Source organism: Ipomoea nil, unplaced genomic scaffold (assembly GCF_001879475.1).
Source record: "Ipomoea nil cultivar Tokyo-kokei standard unplaced genomic scaffold, Asagao_1.1 scaffold0761, whole genome shotgun sequence".
NCBI lineage: Eukaryota > Viridiplantae > Streptophyta > Magnoliopsida > Solanales > Convolvulaceae > Ipomoea > Ipomoea nil.
In genome coordinates this window covers 1,979,859-1,993,873 of record NW_017617189.1, presented here as the reverse complement: position 1 = coordinate 1,993,873, position 14,015 = coordinate 1,979,859, and the positions used below count along the sequence as shown (strand labels likewise).

Sequence of the window (14,015 nt, the reverse complement as noted above, 5' to 3'; positions counted from 1 at the left end):
ATAAAAATTAAAACATAATAATTGATTATTGGGCATGATGTTTCGCGCATAGCGCGTGCCCTTGACTAGTAGCTATATAATAGGGAGTATTAATTAAATCAGTAAGTAGTTAGGTGCATAACACGTGCAGCAAGACAATAGCTTTTTACTCTGTTCTCTTTATTTCCACTTTACATTTTTTTTTTTTTTGGTAAACATTTCCACTTTACATTTCTTATTCCTTTTTTTTTTTGATAAAGTACATTTCTTTTTTTTTTTTGAAGAAGATAAAGTACATTTCTTATTTCTGTTTCTTTCCCAAGGAAATGCCGTCAAGTTATTTCATTATTTCTAAAAGGTTGAATCTCCAATCCCGCCCGATAAAGCATCTAATCTCAAAGGAAGAGTATGTAAATCAGGATAACTTAGAGGCTAAACATTTGCTTACTGGGCACAAAGAGCCCTCCTCACTTTAAGAGGTTGCTCCTACACTGCCGCTGGTGAGACTTGAACTCGGGTCATTGTTCCCAAACTTTACCCTTGTGACCAATTGAGTTGTCCAAGTGGACTCATCGAGTTATTTCATATTAATACAATTTATTGATGTAACGGTGAAATAATATAATATCACACACAAAATTATTTCTCCCTTTGTCAAATTTTATCTGTCATACTTATTATTTATTGGTCAAAATTAACTCTTTTTTCTTTGTTTATTTTCTTTAGTATTTTTACTTTTTTTTTTGGTGTTAAATACTACTTTTAGTGTTGTTTCTAAATATATAAATTTTGTATACTAATACTAAATTTAATATTATAAAAAATTGAATTAAAAATAACTTCAGTTAAACCTCGTTAATTGAACCAGACACATAATATGGGACAGAAATGTATATTTTAGAGAAAAAACTTACAGAGTAAATAACTACTTTAAGCAGAACGAATGGTGCAATCGAGCTCTTAACAGATAAAAATTTCCATTTAAACTCCTTAAATTTGTAAATGGTGCAGTTGAACCTTAAAATTACCTATTCAACAAGTTAATGTTGATTTCACTAATAAGTGATATTTTGCGCTTTATGTGTTAATGTGTGACTAAAAATTAATACTACTCATTTTCTAATAAAGATAAATTTCTAAGAACAATTACTAGCAGTCATTGAAGGGGGTTGTCTCAATTATCGTGACTATTTGTAAATGCATAAAAGACTGTCCAACTATGTTTGTCTTAATTTTTAAAAAATTAAAGGAAATGTTCAAGTATGCTCATATACTTTATACGAAATGTCAATTAGCCTATAAATTTTTAAAAATTACAATTAAAATGTTGAACATGCCATTTTCGATCATCGACAGCAAAAAACAAAAACAAAAACAAAAAATAAAAAAATAAAAAACAATAATTCACTTGCAATAGCCGATTATTAAGATTTCGGTGAGTAAAATCGACGATTGATGGCAAGCGAATGATCGCCAATCGCCTTCTTTATTGAAGAAAAAGTTGACATGCTTTTTTGTACTTCATATTTTTCAACCTTATTTAATTTAGCTTCTTTTGTTTTTGTGCTTCTACAAACTCTTAATATAATTTATAAATATATAAATTTCATATACTAATATTAAATTAAATATTTAATACAATAGTAATAAAAAAATGCATTTATAAGCTAAATAAAAATTATATTAAATACAAAAGAAATCAAATTAAATAATATTAATTTTTTTTAAAAAGCAAAAATAATTGATTTGACCAAAAAAAAAAAAAAAAAACATTATAAGTAAGATGAAAGAAGACTTTTTGGTATTTTCTGTGAGATTTTTGTTCCATTTTCTTATTTATATTAAAAAAAAATTAACTAATTCAGATTTAATTCATTATTTCATGGATAGCTAACCAAATGATATTATTAGATCATTGCCAATTAATAGACAAGCCAACATATAGTTTGATAAGGGTGAATCATTTGTATTGAAAAAATTTAAATTTAGTGTAAATTTTGAAAAGTTTGGTAAAAAGAGGAAGAACAAAGTTCGGGGGATTACAATCCTAATAATGGGAGCTAGATTGAGAGCTAGTTGCCTTTGCCAAAGCATGAGCAGCAAGGTTCGCTGATCTCCTAACATGACGACAAACAACGGATTCAAAAGATATCATTAAGCTAAAACACTAACTAAAAATGTGACCCGCATACGAACGAGCACCCGACCTGCGGGCTAACCAAACCACTGATTACACTCGTGAACGCCTCCAGCCGCACTTTGGTGATTCCTCAAACTTTTAGCCACGAGAGTGCTTCCCAGGTCGCCATAAGCTCCACCAAGAAGCGATCCACTAGACAACAGAAATAGCCATTAAGCAGCAACAACAAACCCAAATTGGCATGTGAATAAAACCATTTCGTTTGCAAAATAAATAATAATAATAGTAATAATAAACCAACATTTTTTTTCAAAAAAAAAAAAAAAAAAAAAAAAAAAAAAACCATTCCGTTTGCCACCTTTTCCTCTTGGGGGAAGAGCACCGCATCCACTCGACACACATAGGGATAAGTTTCCTTGTTCCGGCTTTGGCTTCTCCACGACAGAACGCTAGTAGGACCTGCATAGACCGCCAGCCAACTGGACTATTGGGCTTACATTGATCTCCACCCTTGCTTTCTGAACGGGGAAAGTTATCCTAACACCAGAGGTTACGGGCATGCCAAATAGCCCTAGAATGAACATTGTCCAGGTAATTTGCTCCTCTTTAGCATTATCAAGGATCTTCTGAAACCACTAGTCCAGACGTTGCGTGCCTTGAATCATAGCGGAAACAGGCAGATAACATCCAAACCTCATGGGCCAATTTATACCTCAACAACACATGATCCACTATTTCTTCAGTCTTCCCACAACACGGACAATATGCCTCAATATCACTTACCTTAGACACGATCTTTACTCCGATTGGAAGGATGTCTTTAACAGCCCGCCACTGAAGGTTCTAGAGTCTTGGCGGTACCCGTAAATTCAATTTACTACACCCAGTACAGTAGCCTTCTGGGAGCTACACCTCGCCCATAAGCCGACAATAGCCATCTCCCATCGAATACAGTCCTCTCATATTGTTTCTCCGAAACCAAATGTCCTCAAAGTCACGGGTAATGGGGACTCTAAGAATCTACACCACGTCCCTATCTTCAAGGGCATCCTTCAAGAAACTCTAATTCCATCCTCTACCATTCAGCACCATGACCAATGCCACCTTAGCCTTAGAAAGATGGGGCAGGCGGGGGGAGGGGGTAATAGTTACGCATGGGTTGGAAACATCAAGTAGCTACGGGACATTCCAAATAGGGATGTTCTGCCCATTCCCAATTTGTCTACCCAACCCGTTCCTTAGGAAATCCTTTGAAACTAAGATGCTCCTATAATAGTGACTTGGATTTTGGCCAAGGGTAGCATCCAAGAAAGTGGAGGTTGCATAGTACCTGGCCATGAAAATTCTTGTTCCAAGTCTGTTAAGCGAGGTGAGGAGTCGCCGCCCTTGTTTAGCAAGTAGTGCCTTGTTGAAGCAATTAACGTCCTTAAAGCCCACCCCATCAAATTTCTTCAGGACGAACAATTGGTTCTAGGCGTACCAATACACACTCCTACTTCAAAGACTACCACCCACCCCCACCTAGAACCTATTCATCAGCATCTCCAAGCATAAACAAAAGGTCTTGGAAAGTAAGAAGACTTTCATCATGTATGTAGGAATAGTTTGGGCAACTGTCTTGAGTAACACCTTTTTGCTCGCTTTAGAAAGAAATTTCGTATTGTACCACCTTAGCATGTAACGCAGTTTATCCTCGCTATAGGCTAACACAACCGTCTATTGCACCCCCTCACAATTGGTAAATGTTGGTCCTGAAGGGTTCGAATCAGAAGTCCAGTGGGGCAGGGGGGATTGAATAGACTTGTGTAGATTTTTTAAAATCTACTATTCAGAAATTCTAAACTTAAAATGGATTTAAGTTAGAATAACTTTTTATAAAGGATTTGGCTGTGGAAATACGTGAACCCTTTTTAAGTTTAAGCAGAATTTTAGTCTTAGCAAATTTTAGATTTTGTTGGATTAAAGACTTGAATATAAATGCATGTAAAATAAGAAAAGAGAGAGATTTTTATAGTGGTTCAGTTATAAAACCAACCTACTCTACTCTTCTCCAAAAACTCTTTGGAGGATTGCACTAAACCCCTTAGTACAAAAGAACATTTGAGCCTTGAACAAAAAGCCAACATCAAGTTTCCAGATTTTTCACAAGTCACCACTTGTTACTCCGCCTCTTTCTACTTCACCGAGTAAACATACAACTTTTTGCAACACAAAGATTGTTGATTCTTCCAACTTGTTGTAGATTTGGCACTTGAATCTTCACTTATCGTAGGCCAAAGTCTAAGCTTGATCTGGAATTTTTAGCTCCTTACTCTTCTCTCACTGGTCAGGTTTTCTAGCACTTAGAACGCTTTGAATAATTGTAACTTTCAATAATATAACCAACACCTTCTTTAATCTTGATTGAAGGTATTTATAGGACTATTTAAAATAAATCCATTGGAGAGAGATAAATTGGAAACATCTCTTAACCCTTGGGTAATGACCAATGGATATTGCAAAAGGTAACTTTATGTCATATTTTACAGCTGTTGAGACGCCTTTATCTGCTGCACTTTACTTTTTGTACTTCACTCTTTGTCTATGCTTTTAAGAAAAATCCTCATTGAAATGTGTACCTAGGACTCCAATTATCTTGGTAAAATTTCGCATAAAATTCATGACATTTAAGGTTTCGAACTGTTAACTCAGAGAATGTCTCGAATAGTAGATCCGAGATGTCAACTCTTATCTTTCGAGTTAACTCTTCGTATCACAACCTTTTGTAACCTTTCGGAGATGACTAACGAATAGTCATTCTTACTACTCGAATAAGTTAACTATTATCTAAGTTAACTCTTTGAATCCCCACTTCTCGATAAGGTTAGCTCTTCCACTCTTCGGTCATTGCAATTTTCTGGTCTTTTGAGTCTTTCTACTCTTCCTCTTCAACATTTTGTTGCTTCTACTCTTCATAGCTCCTCGTCCTCTTTGACTCCTAGTTTGAGAGCTAAGTTTACTACTTGAAACGGCCAGTGTGCCTCTAGCCACATGCCAACCATTGATTTTACACTCCGTTTTCGCCTCTTGTAGTAAAAGCGACAAACCTTTTGCACATATTATGAAGATGTAAGGGGAGAAGGGATCCCCCTGTCTAAGTCCACGGGAAGGGCCATTAGACTCCCATTGATTAGAATATTATAACGGCCTGTGTTGGCACACAAGGCAATCAACTCAATCCATTTAGATGCGAAACACAACGTTTGCAGCATAGTTTTTAGAAAACCCCACTCTATCCGGTCATAGGCCTTGACAGTTTCGAGCTTGAGGTCTTCCCAACCTGTATGCCCCTTAGTCTTGCGCCTTAAAAAATCCTCGTCTCCATAACCACCAAAATGTTATCATGGATGAAAGTGCTTCGTGATTCCGAGATAATGCTACCCAAGAGCTCCTTCATGCGGTTTGCTATTATCTTCGGCATCACCTTTGAAACAACGTTGCACAATACGATAAGGTGCAAGTTAGACATAGCTTCTGACATTTTCTTTTAGAAACTAGAACAATATTGACATTGTTTAGTTTGTGAAGAAAATTGTGCATGTCTATACACTACAGAATAATAATAATAATAATAATAATAATAATAATAATAATAATAATAATAAACGTGACATCAGAACCCACCACCCTCCCCCCCCCCCCAAAGTGCTGGAAAAATCCTGGGTTCGTCCCATCAGGGCCCGAAGACTTGACAAGCGCATTGAGAAAAGAGCAAATTCGACCTCCTTGGCCATAAAAGGCGAACGAAACATCTCGTTGGTGATGCGAGGGTGATACCTTGTAACGGGCACTCGCCTAGGCTACCACTGGTTCAGAAAATATCAGCATAGTAGTCGAGGATTATTGGCTTGAGCACCTCACCCTCAACCCACTGGCTTGCGCAATCCTTTGACTTCAAGAATTTATTTTTCCTCTAGCGCATAGAGGCATAGCTGTGGAAGAACTATGTATTCACATCCCCTTCCTTGAGCCATTGATTTTTTTCCTGTTGTTTATAATAAATGCCATCCTGCTCAAAAAGTCTATGCAGTTCAACATGCGTCCTACTATAAAGCTCAATAGCTTCCCTGACCCGTCTACCCTTCAACTCCAACAATGCCTTCTTTAGACTCTATATAGGCCTCCCTTATCTAGCAACCTTCTTCCCACCCCCAACTAGCCAAAGAATTTCCATAGTAGCGAAGCTAGCTAGGGAGGTCCAAACCAACAGATGAGTTCCAAGCCCCCGCCACGAAACCTATACATCCTTCCTCTTTCGGCCAAGTGTTCTGAAAGAGGAATCTTTGCCTCCGGAGAATGAAGCGGAATCAAGTAGTTGACCGACCAGATTGAGAAAGAGTGATACATAGTCAAAAAAAAAAAAACACATGTTCACTCTGTCCACTTTGGCATTACCGTGGAGCATGTGCCAAGTATCAGTTACCACCGCCCTTTATAATCTTTTCTCCACCAATACGAGTGTTTCTCGCCATCTTCCCATGTAAAAGGATAACACTTCATGCAAAGGTCCACCAATCCGCAATCTTCCAAGGCATCACAAAAGCCTCATTTAAGATGATTAGGTTGAGGGTGGAGCCCTCATTTATCTAAATGCATTGTAACGTCATTGAAATCTCCAATCACTAAACAATGTGAACTAGAGTGGGAGCCTAGAGTTCTCAACAGGTCCTAGGATTCCTACTTTTGGCTTTTCTCTAAGAAACCATAGTAACAAATCAGACGCCAGGGACGATCCCCGAATAGTCTTCTCGACATCCATGCACTTCTGAGAGTAACTCAACAAATTAAACTAGACATGCATATATCCCTCCAAAAAATGGATAAGCCTCCGTTGTGCCCAACACTATTGACGTAAAAGAGACCATCATACCCCAACTTCACCCGTAACCGCTTTGCATGTACTTTGTCAACTTTAGCTTCCATAAGAAAAATAAACATGCATAGTTTCATGGATACAAGATCTTATAACTCACGAACTATGCGTGGATTATGCAAACCATGACAATTCCAGCTGAGGATACTCATTGGCATTGGCGGGCTTGAGAGACAGGACACGCCAAAGACACATTTTTTGGAGTAGTTTCAACCTCATACTCTTCCTTCATGTCTTCCTCCATCATCACATGTTCCAAGTTCGTTCTGTCTCTTGGGAGCAGCCATCATCGTCTCAACTCTCTAATCGTCTAAAAAAAAAACCTCACTCAGCTCTAGGTTTGTTACACTCGAGGTCTCAATCGACAATGAGTCAGTATCAACCAGCAGATTCCTACTGCCTCGCCTGCCTCCTACTCGCAGTTCAAGGCCAAAGGGATAGTCTGTAAGGGCAAGGGATGATAGTAGCACTTTGACATAAAAGCGGTCCGTGTGCCCCAAGATACCACAACGGAAGAAGAAAGGGTGTAGACGCTCGTACTGAGAAAATACCCATATTGCAAAGCCATCATTCTTGGTTAGCGTCATCATCCTATGCAGCAGCTTGTTGACATCCAAGGCCACCTTGACCCTGTAGTAGTTATGCTAAGAACCCCCCCCCCCCCCCCCCACCCCCCAAACCTCTCTGAATTAGTCCTGACAAACATACCCAAGAAGTTCCCTATTTGTTCCAACACGAGATGTAACCATAGGGGAGGTTGGACACCTGCACCCACATGTCTATCGTGTCAACCTAAACCATCGCTGGTAATTACCCATGTTCTAGCAACTAATAAAAACCAGAGAATTGTTTTTGAATGACCAAGGCCCCTCCTTCAGGTCTCACTTCACCTCCTTCTCATGGGGGAATTCGAATAAGAATTTACCATTCCACACATCCAAGATACAGACGCCCATGGCTGGCCTCCAAACAGCAACCAGGACCTATTGCATGACTTCGAACTTTACCGGCTTGTCAGTCAAAAACTGCCCCAACCACGAACCACGTTGAACCATGTCGGCTATCCAGGAGGTCAACAGGCGCATGGCTCGAGCCAGAAGCGTGGAAAGAGATACCAGCATCCTCATCATCAAGAGAAACTTGCGCACAACGTTCAGGAAGGGAACTAACATCCACAGAGGGAACTTCTTCGTGGGGTAAAACCATGGGTGAAAACTGCTATGGGCGAAGGGAAAAGCAAGGTCGACATGAAAAATCAAGTAAACCCTAAAAATCGGGTGGAAAAAAACTCTAGAGAAAACCTAGAGGGAAATTTGTAGTGCTTTCCTCACCATTTCAATTTCAATTTTTACACCTCTTATAGCATGGTTCATGAAATCTTATTAGAAAGTAGAACATATAAGGAATAGAATATGAATTATATATCATGGTTTACACACACACATAGGAACATTCATATGAGAACAATATTCTTGGTAAAAAGTAAGGATTAATATATCCATCCATTTAGATAAATCAACAGTTAAGGGTTGCTAAAAAAATAAAGGAAAAAGGACATAGTTTTATAAATATTGCAAATTTAAAAGTTTACAATAATTATAAATTGACCCACTTTTTTTTTTTACTAAAACTCTCAATCATTTATGAATCCGATGAGCAATTGTGATTAGTCATAACTTTTTACGGGAAGACCAGGTGCTCACTTGAAACCCCCTCCCCCCACCCCCCACCCCCACACACAAATATGTATGTGTGTGTGTATATATATATATATATATATATATATATATATATATATATATATATATATATATATATATATATATATATATATATATATAATACACTTAATAATAATAATAATAATAATTACAATAATATTGTTAATATTATAGAATACATTTATAATACATAACAAAAAAAATAGGTAAATAGGTAATAGCAAATTAATAAGCATTACACACCAAAAAAAAAAAAAAAAAAAAAAAAAAAAGACTGTTCTCGAGAACTCATTAATGATCTAGTACCAAAGGGTCCTTGGAATAGTTTATTATCAATAATAAAATGACTTATCAAACAATAAAATAGGTTTATAATCCCGCAATATTATTTCATTTCAAGTTTGTCGTGTATCAAATATGCTTTTAAATTCTTTTTTTTTCCTAGTTCATGGTCTTACTCTTTTTTTTTTTGGAAGTGTTGGGAAAAATCCCACTACCAGTGATAATCGAAAATCACAGGACCGACAAGAGCGCAAATACGAGATGCTACAATATAGCCAAAATAAATAACAGACACAAGGGACACAAGATTTACGTGGAAAACCCCAAAACCACGGGGAAAAACCACGGACCACCACCAACACAATATTCCACTATAACAAATCTTGGGTACAAAGTTGCTGGCTACCACCCGAGCCAAACACCCTAAAAATCATCAAATACAACAACTCTAGGCCAAATACAATATATCACGTTCACAGGCCTAAAAAAGAATATCAACTCGTACTCAAAATATTCAACCACCACGAACAAGGTGAAAAGAATACAAATATTACGAGCTTACCCAAAATGATGATGCCTGGAACAAACAACTGACCTCTACAAAATATTTGATGAAGAAAAGTACCCCAAAGATCTTCGGCAAACCTCACGACAAATCCATCAGACGTGCGACAAAACCTGCCGACACACGCCATCGTCGTGCCACCAAAGAAGCTAGGCAAACCCACGACAAAGTAGCACAAAAAGAAGAAGATATAGATGTTGCTCCTTCAACTGCTGCATACGGCCGTGCAAAAGAAAGAAAGAAAACTAAATTTTTCTTTCTTTTTTTTTGGGCCTACTGCTTCTGTCGAAAAATACAAAAGGAATATGTGTAGTATGTAGAAGTGTCTAGTGTAGTGGTGAGGAAACAATGAATTCTCCCTCCTTTTATAGATGCAGGCAACCACCTTGGGAAATGAAGAAAGCTAATTAATTCCTCAACTTCCTCCCATAAACCTTAGGAAACCTCTTCCCATAATCTTTAGGAAACCTCTTCCCATAATCCTTAGGAAATCTCCTCCCATAAACCTTAGGAAACCTCTTCCCAAGTTCCCTTATGAAATCTCTTCCCAAGTTCATCCTAAGCAAACTTCTGTCCAACAACTTCATCCCAACATCCACTCTTTAACTTCTACCCAATAACCCACTCTCCAACCCAAATAATTGTCAGCAAACTTTTCCATCAAGCTAACAAATATTGCAGTGGAATAGGCTTGGTCCAAAATGAGCTATTTACCACATAGGAGGGAAGCCCAACCCAACAAACTCCCCTTCCTGATTATGTGGAAGATATTGCTTTCTCGGCGATAGAGAAACAAACCATTGCTCCCCCTGTATAGGTAATCCGATAAGCTGAAGTTGATTTCCTAGTATCAATGTTTCCTTCCATATCTGAATCAATGTATCCGGTAACAATATGTTTCCTGTACCAATAGACAAACTCAGACTTGAAGTACCCTGGAGATATCTCAGAACCCACTTCACAGCATCCTAATGTTCTCTCCCTAGATTTGAGAGAAATCTGCAAACAACACCTACTGCATGAACAATATCCGGTCTCGTACATACCATGTCAAATATGCCCAATCAACAACCAGGGCTCTGATACCACTTTGTTGGGAAAAATCCCACTACCTGTGACAATCGAAAATCACAGGACCGACAAGAGCGCAAATACGAGATGCTACAATATAGCTAAAATAAATAACAGACACAAGGGACACAAGATTTACGTGGAAAACCCCAAAACCACGGACCACCACCAACACAATATTCCACTATAACAAATCTTGGGTACAAAGTTGCTGACTACCACCTGAGCCAAACACCCTAAAAATCATCAAATACAACAACTCTAGGCCAAATACAATATATCACGTTCACAGGCCTAAAAAAGAATATCAACTCGTACTCAAAATATTCAACCACCACGAACAAGGTGAAAAGAATACAAATATTACGAGCTTACCCAAAACGATGATGCCTGGAACAAACAACTGACCTCTACAAAATATTTGATGAAGAAAAGTACCCCAAAGATCTTCGGCAAACCTCACGACAAATCCATCAGACGTGCGACAAAACCTGCCGACACACGCCACCGCCGTGCCACCAAAGAAGCTAGGAAAACCCACGACAAAGTAGCACAAAAAGAAGAAGAAATAGATGTTGCTCATTCAACTGCTGCATACGGCCGTGCAAAGAGAAAGAAAGAAAACTGAATTTTTCTTTCTTTTTTTTTGGGCCTACTGCTTCTGCCGAAAAATACAAAAGGAATATGTGTAGTATGTAGAAGTGTCTAGTGTAGTGGTGAGGAAACAATGAATTCTCCCTCCTTTTATAGATGCAGGCAACCACCTTGGGAAATGAAGAAAGCTAATTAATTCCTCAACTTCCTCCCATAAACCTTAGGAAACCTCTTCCCATAATCTTTAGGAAACCTCTTCCCATAATCCTTAGGAAATCTCCTCCCATAAACCTTAGGAAACCTCTTCCCAAGTTCCCTTAGGAAATCTCTTCCCAAGTTCATCCCAAGCAAACTTCTGCCCAACAACTTCATCCCAACATCCACTCTTTAACTTCTACTCAATAACCCATTCTCCAACCCAAATAATTGTCAGCAAACTTTTCCATCAAGCTAACAAATATTGCAGTGGAATAGGCTTGGTCCAAAATGAGCTATTTACCATATAGAAGGAAAGCCCAACCCAACATGAAGGTAGGTCCTACCTTTTAATATTCAATCCTCTCAATGGGTTTTCATTTTTTTCTTTTTTAATTAATAAACTCTGCAGTTTCATATGCGATTTGATTCTAATTGACTTTTATTTTCCATGATTTCCACATTTTAATTAGTTTGACTGCTTTCTTGTCTTTCTATTTGTAGAGTTTTAAAAAATGAATTATGTGATGCTAATTAAATACAAATTATATTATTGTTGTGTTGTAATTTATCGTAAAGGTATTTAGATGATTGTATGTTATGTCATGTTACTTTCTTGTTTAAGTAAAAGTAATATTATGTTATTAACATGTACCCTTCAAAAAAAAAAATGTTATTAACATGTACGGAATTCAACTTTTATTATAATTTTTGAAAGTAATTTTAACATTTGTCATGATTGAACGAATGATTTGTTGGTATTATAATTTTTTAAAGTAACTTTAACATTTAAGGATGAAAAGTCAATAAAAAAAGTGATTTTTTAATGAGATAGTGATTGATGTGATGTATGTATATTTATTTATTTCACAAAAATAATTTATCTTCTATACAAAATATTACGGAGTAATTAAAACCAACCATATCTACGGAAGTATTTTGTTTTTAAGGGTTTCATACTTCTGTAGTTCCTTTGTATTTTATTTTTTTAGTTTCTCAACTTCAACCACCAAATCTAATCAAGAAGCCTCGCACCATTATCAATGCCTATTTTTAAACAAAAAGGGAAAAGAATACTTTGTGTCAGTGTTCTTTTCTTGAATCTAGGTAAGGAAGGCTTTGAGTTCTGAAAAAAAAGGACAAGAAGTTTTGTATTTTGATCAAGGACAAGAAGGTGTGGTGTTTTCTTCACAGAAGAAGGCGTGGAGTTCTGTTTTTGTTATCTAAATATCTGTATTTTTCACTTTTCCATCAGTTATTTTGACAAGTTATTTCCTCTTGCTTCTTTGGCGAGTTATTTCCTCTCGTTTTCTTTGGCGAGTTTGATGGGTGTCAAAACCAACAAATAATAAATTACTTACTCTATAATTTGCAATAATGATGAGTAAGGTCATACCCACAGAGATTGGTCAGACTTATTTTTAATCAAAGATTCAATAAAGAATGAGATGGGAATTGGAAATTAAATAGCAACAATAAAAAGGCAAACAATACAAAATATTAAATAATCAATATCAACTAGTATCCAACTCAAGGAATAATATCAATTCAATTCTAACAAGACAGATCATCGATTTCCAAGAAATAATTACTTTACGCTTTACCAAATTGGTTATGGTTATTAACAAGCTCTAATAACCTATCTTTCCTTACTTTGTCGATAATCAAAACAAGCTCTTTGATCACTTCCCTAGCTAATAAACAATCCTAAACAAGCTCTTAGGATTTAATTTACTAACAGCATTAAAAGAATTAGAAAGATTACCAATTCTAGCCAACAAACTCAAAAGCATGGTTCATTTAAACTAGACTATATATCTTCATAACATAAGATTGAAAATCTAATTTATAATCAACTATGTTATTTGCTACTAGCTTTAGAACACTTAAATAATTACGGATTCAAAGTTATACTTAGCAATATAATAACTTGACAATTGAACAATGGGCCCTTTGCAACAATTAATCAAGCAATAATTTAAACTCAGATAACATGAGATATATAAATAATAAAGTGCAGAGAATAAAATTAAACTAAATAAATCTCACTGGTCTTGTAGAATCAAACTTCAATAATCCTTGAATTAGAAAAATTCGAACTCAGCAGTACATTGCAGAGAGTGTTTACAGTAAAATAAAGTGATTCTGAACAAAAAAACTGACTTCCTTTACTGAAAAACCCATCCCTATTTATACTAATTCAGGATCCCTAATCATCTCAAAACAACCCTAATTTTCCTAACATCCACAAATAAAATCAATGTCTTTCAACCATATAGAACCTAGAAAATAAATAATATCTATTTTCTAATTTCTAAGAAACCATAGAAAACCAGTAAGACAAGCTCCAACCTCTAATTCACTTCGTAGGAATTTGTGGATGTTGTTCGCAGAAGCTGCCTCAACCGTGGAATCCTTCATCACAATAGCCTATGGAGTTGCGGACGAAGTACTCATTACGCAGCAGTTCACGGACGTTGCAGTCGTCCATCGAAATCCACGTTGCAGCAGATCGCGGACGAAACACGTAGAAGTCGCCGTAGTCGCTGAAGCCTT

At 36.7% G+C, this 14,015-nt stretch overlaps 1 long non-coding RNA gene across 1 annotated transcript; it reads right to left on the bottom strand.

Annotated features, from left to right (window-relative positions):
* Positions 1-614: 614 nt before the first annotated feature.
* LOC109176868 lies at positions 615-13,609 on the bottom strand. Its single transcript, XR_002053473.1, has 3 exons — positions 13,495-13,609; positions 10,961-10,964; positions 615-624 (listed from the first exon to the last, which is right to left on the bottom strand). It is a non-coding gene; the product is annotated as an uncharacterized LOC109176868 (long non-coding RNA).
* Between the last annotated feature and the right edge of the window lie 406 nt (positions 13,610-14,015).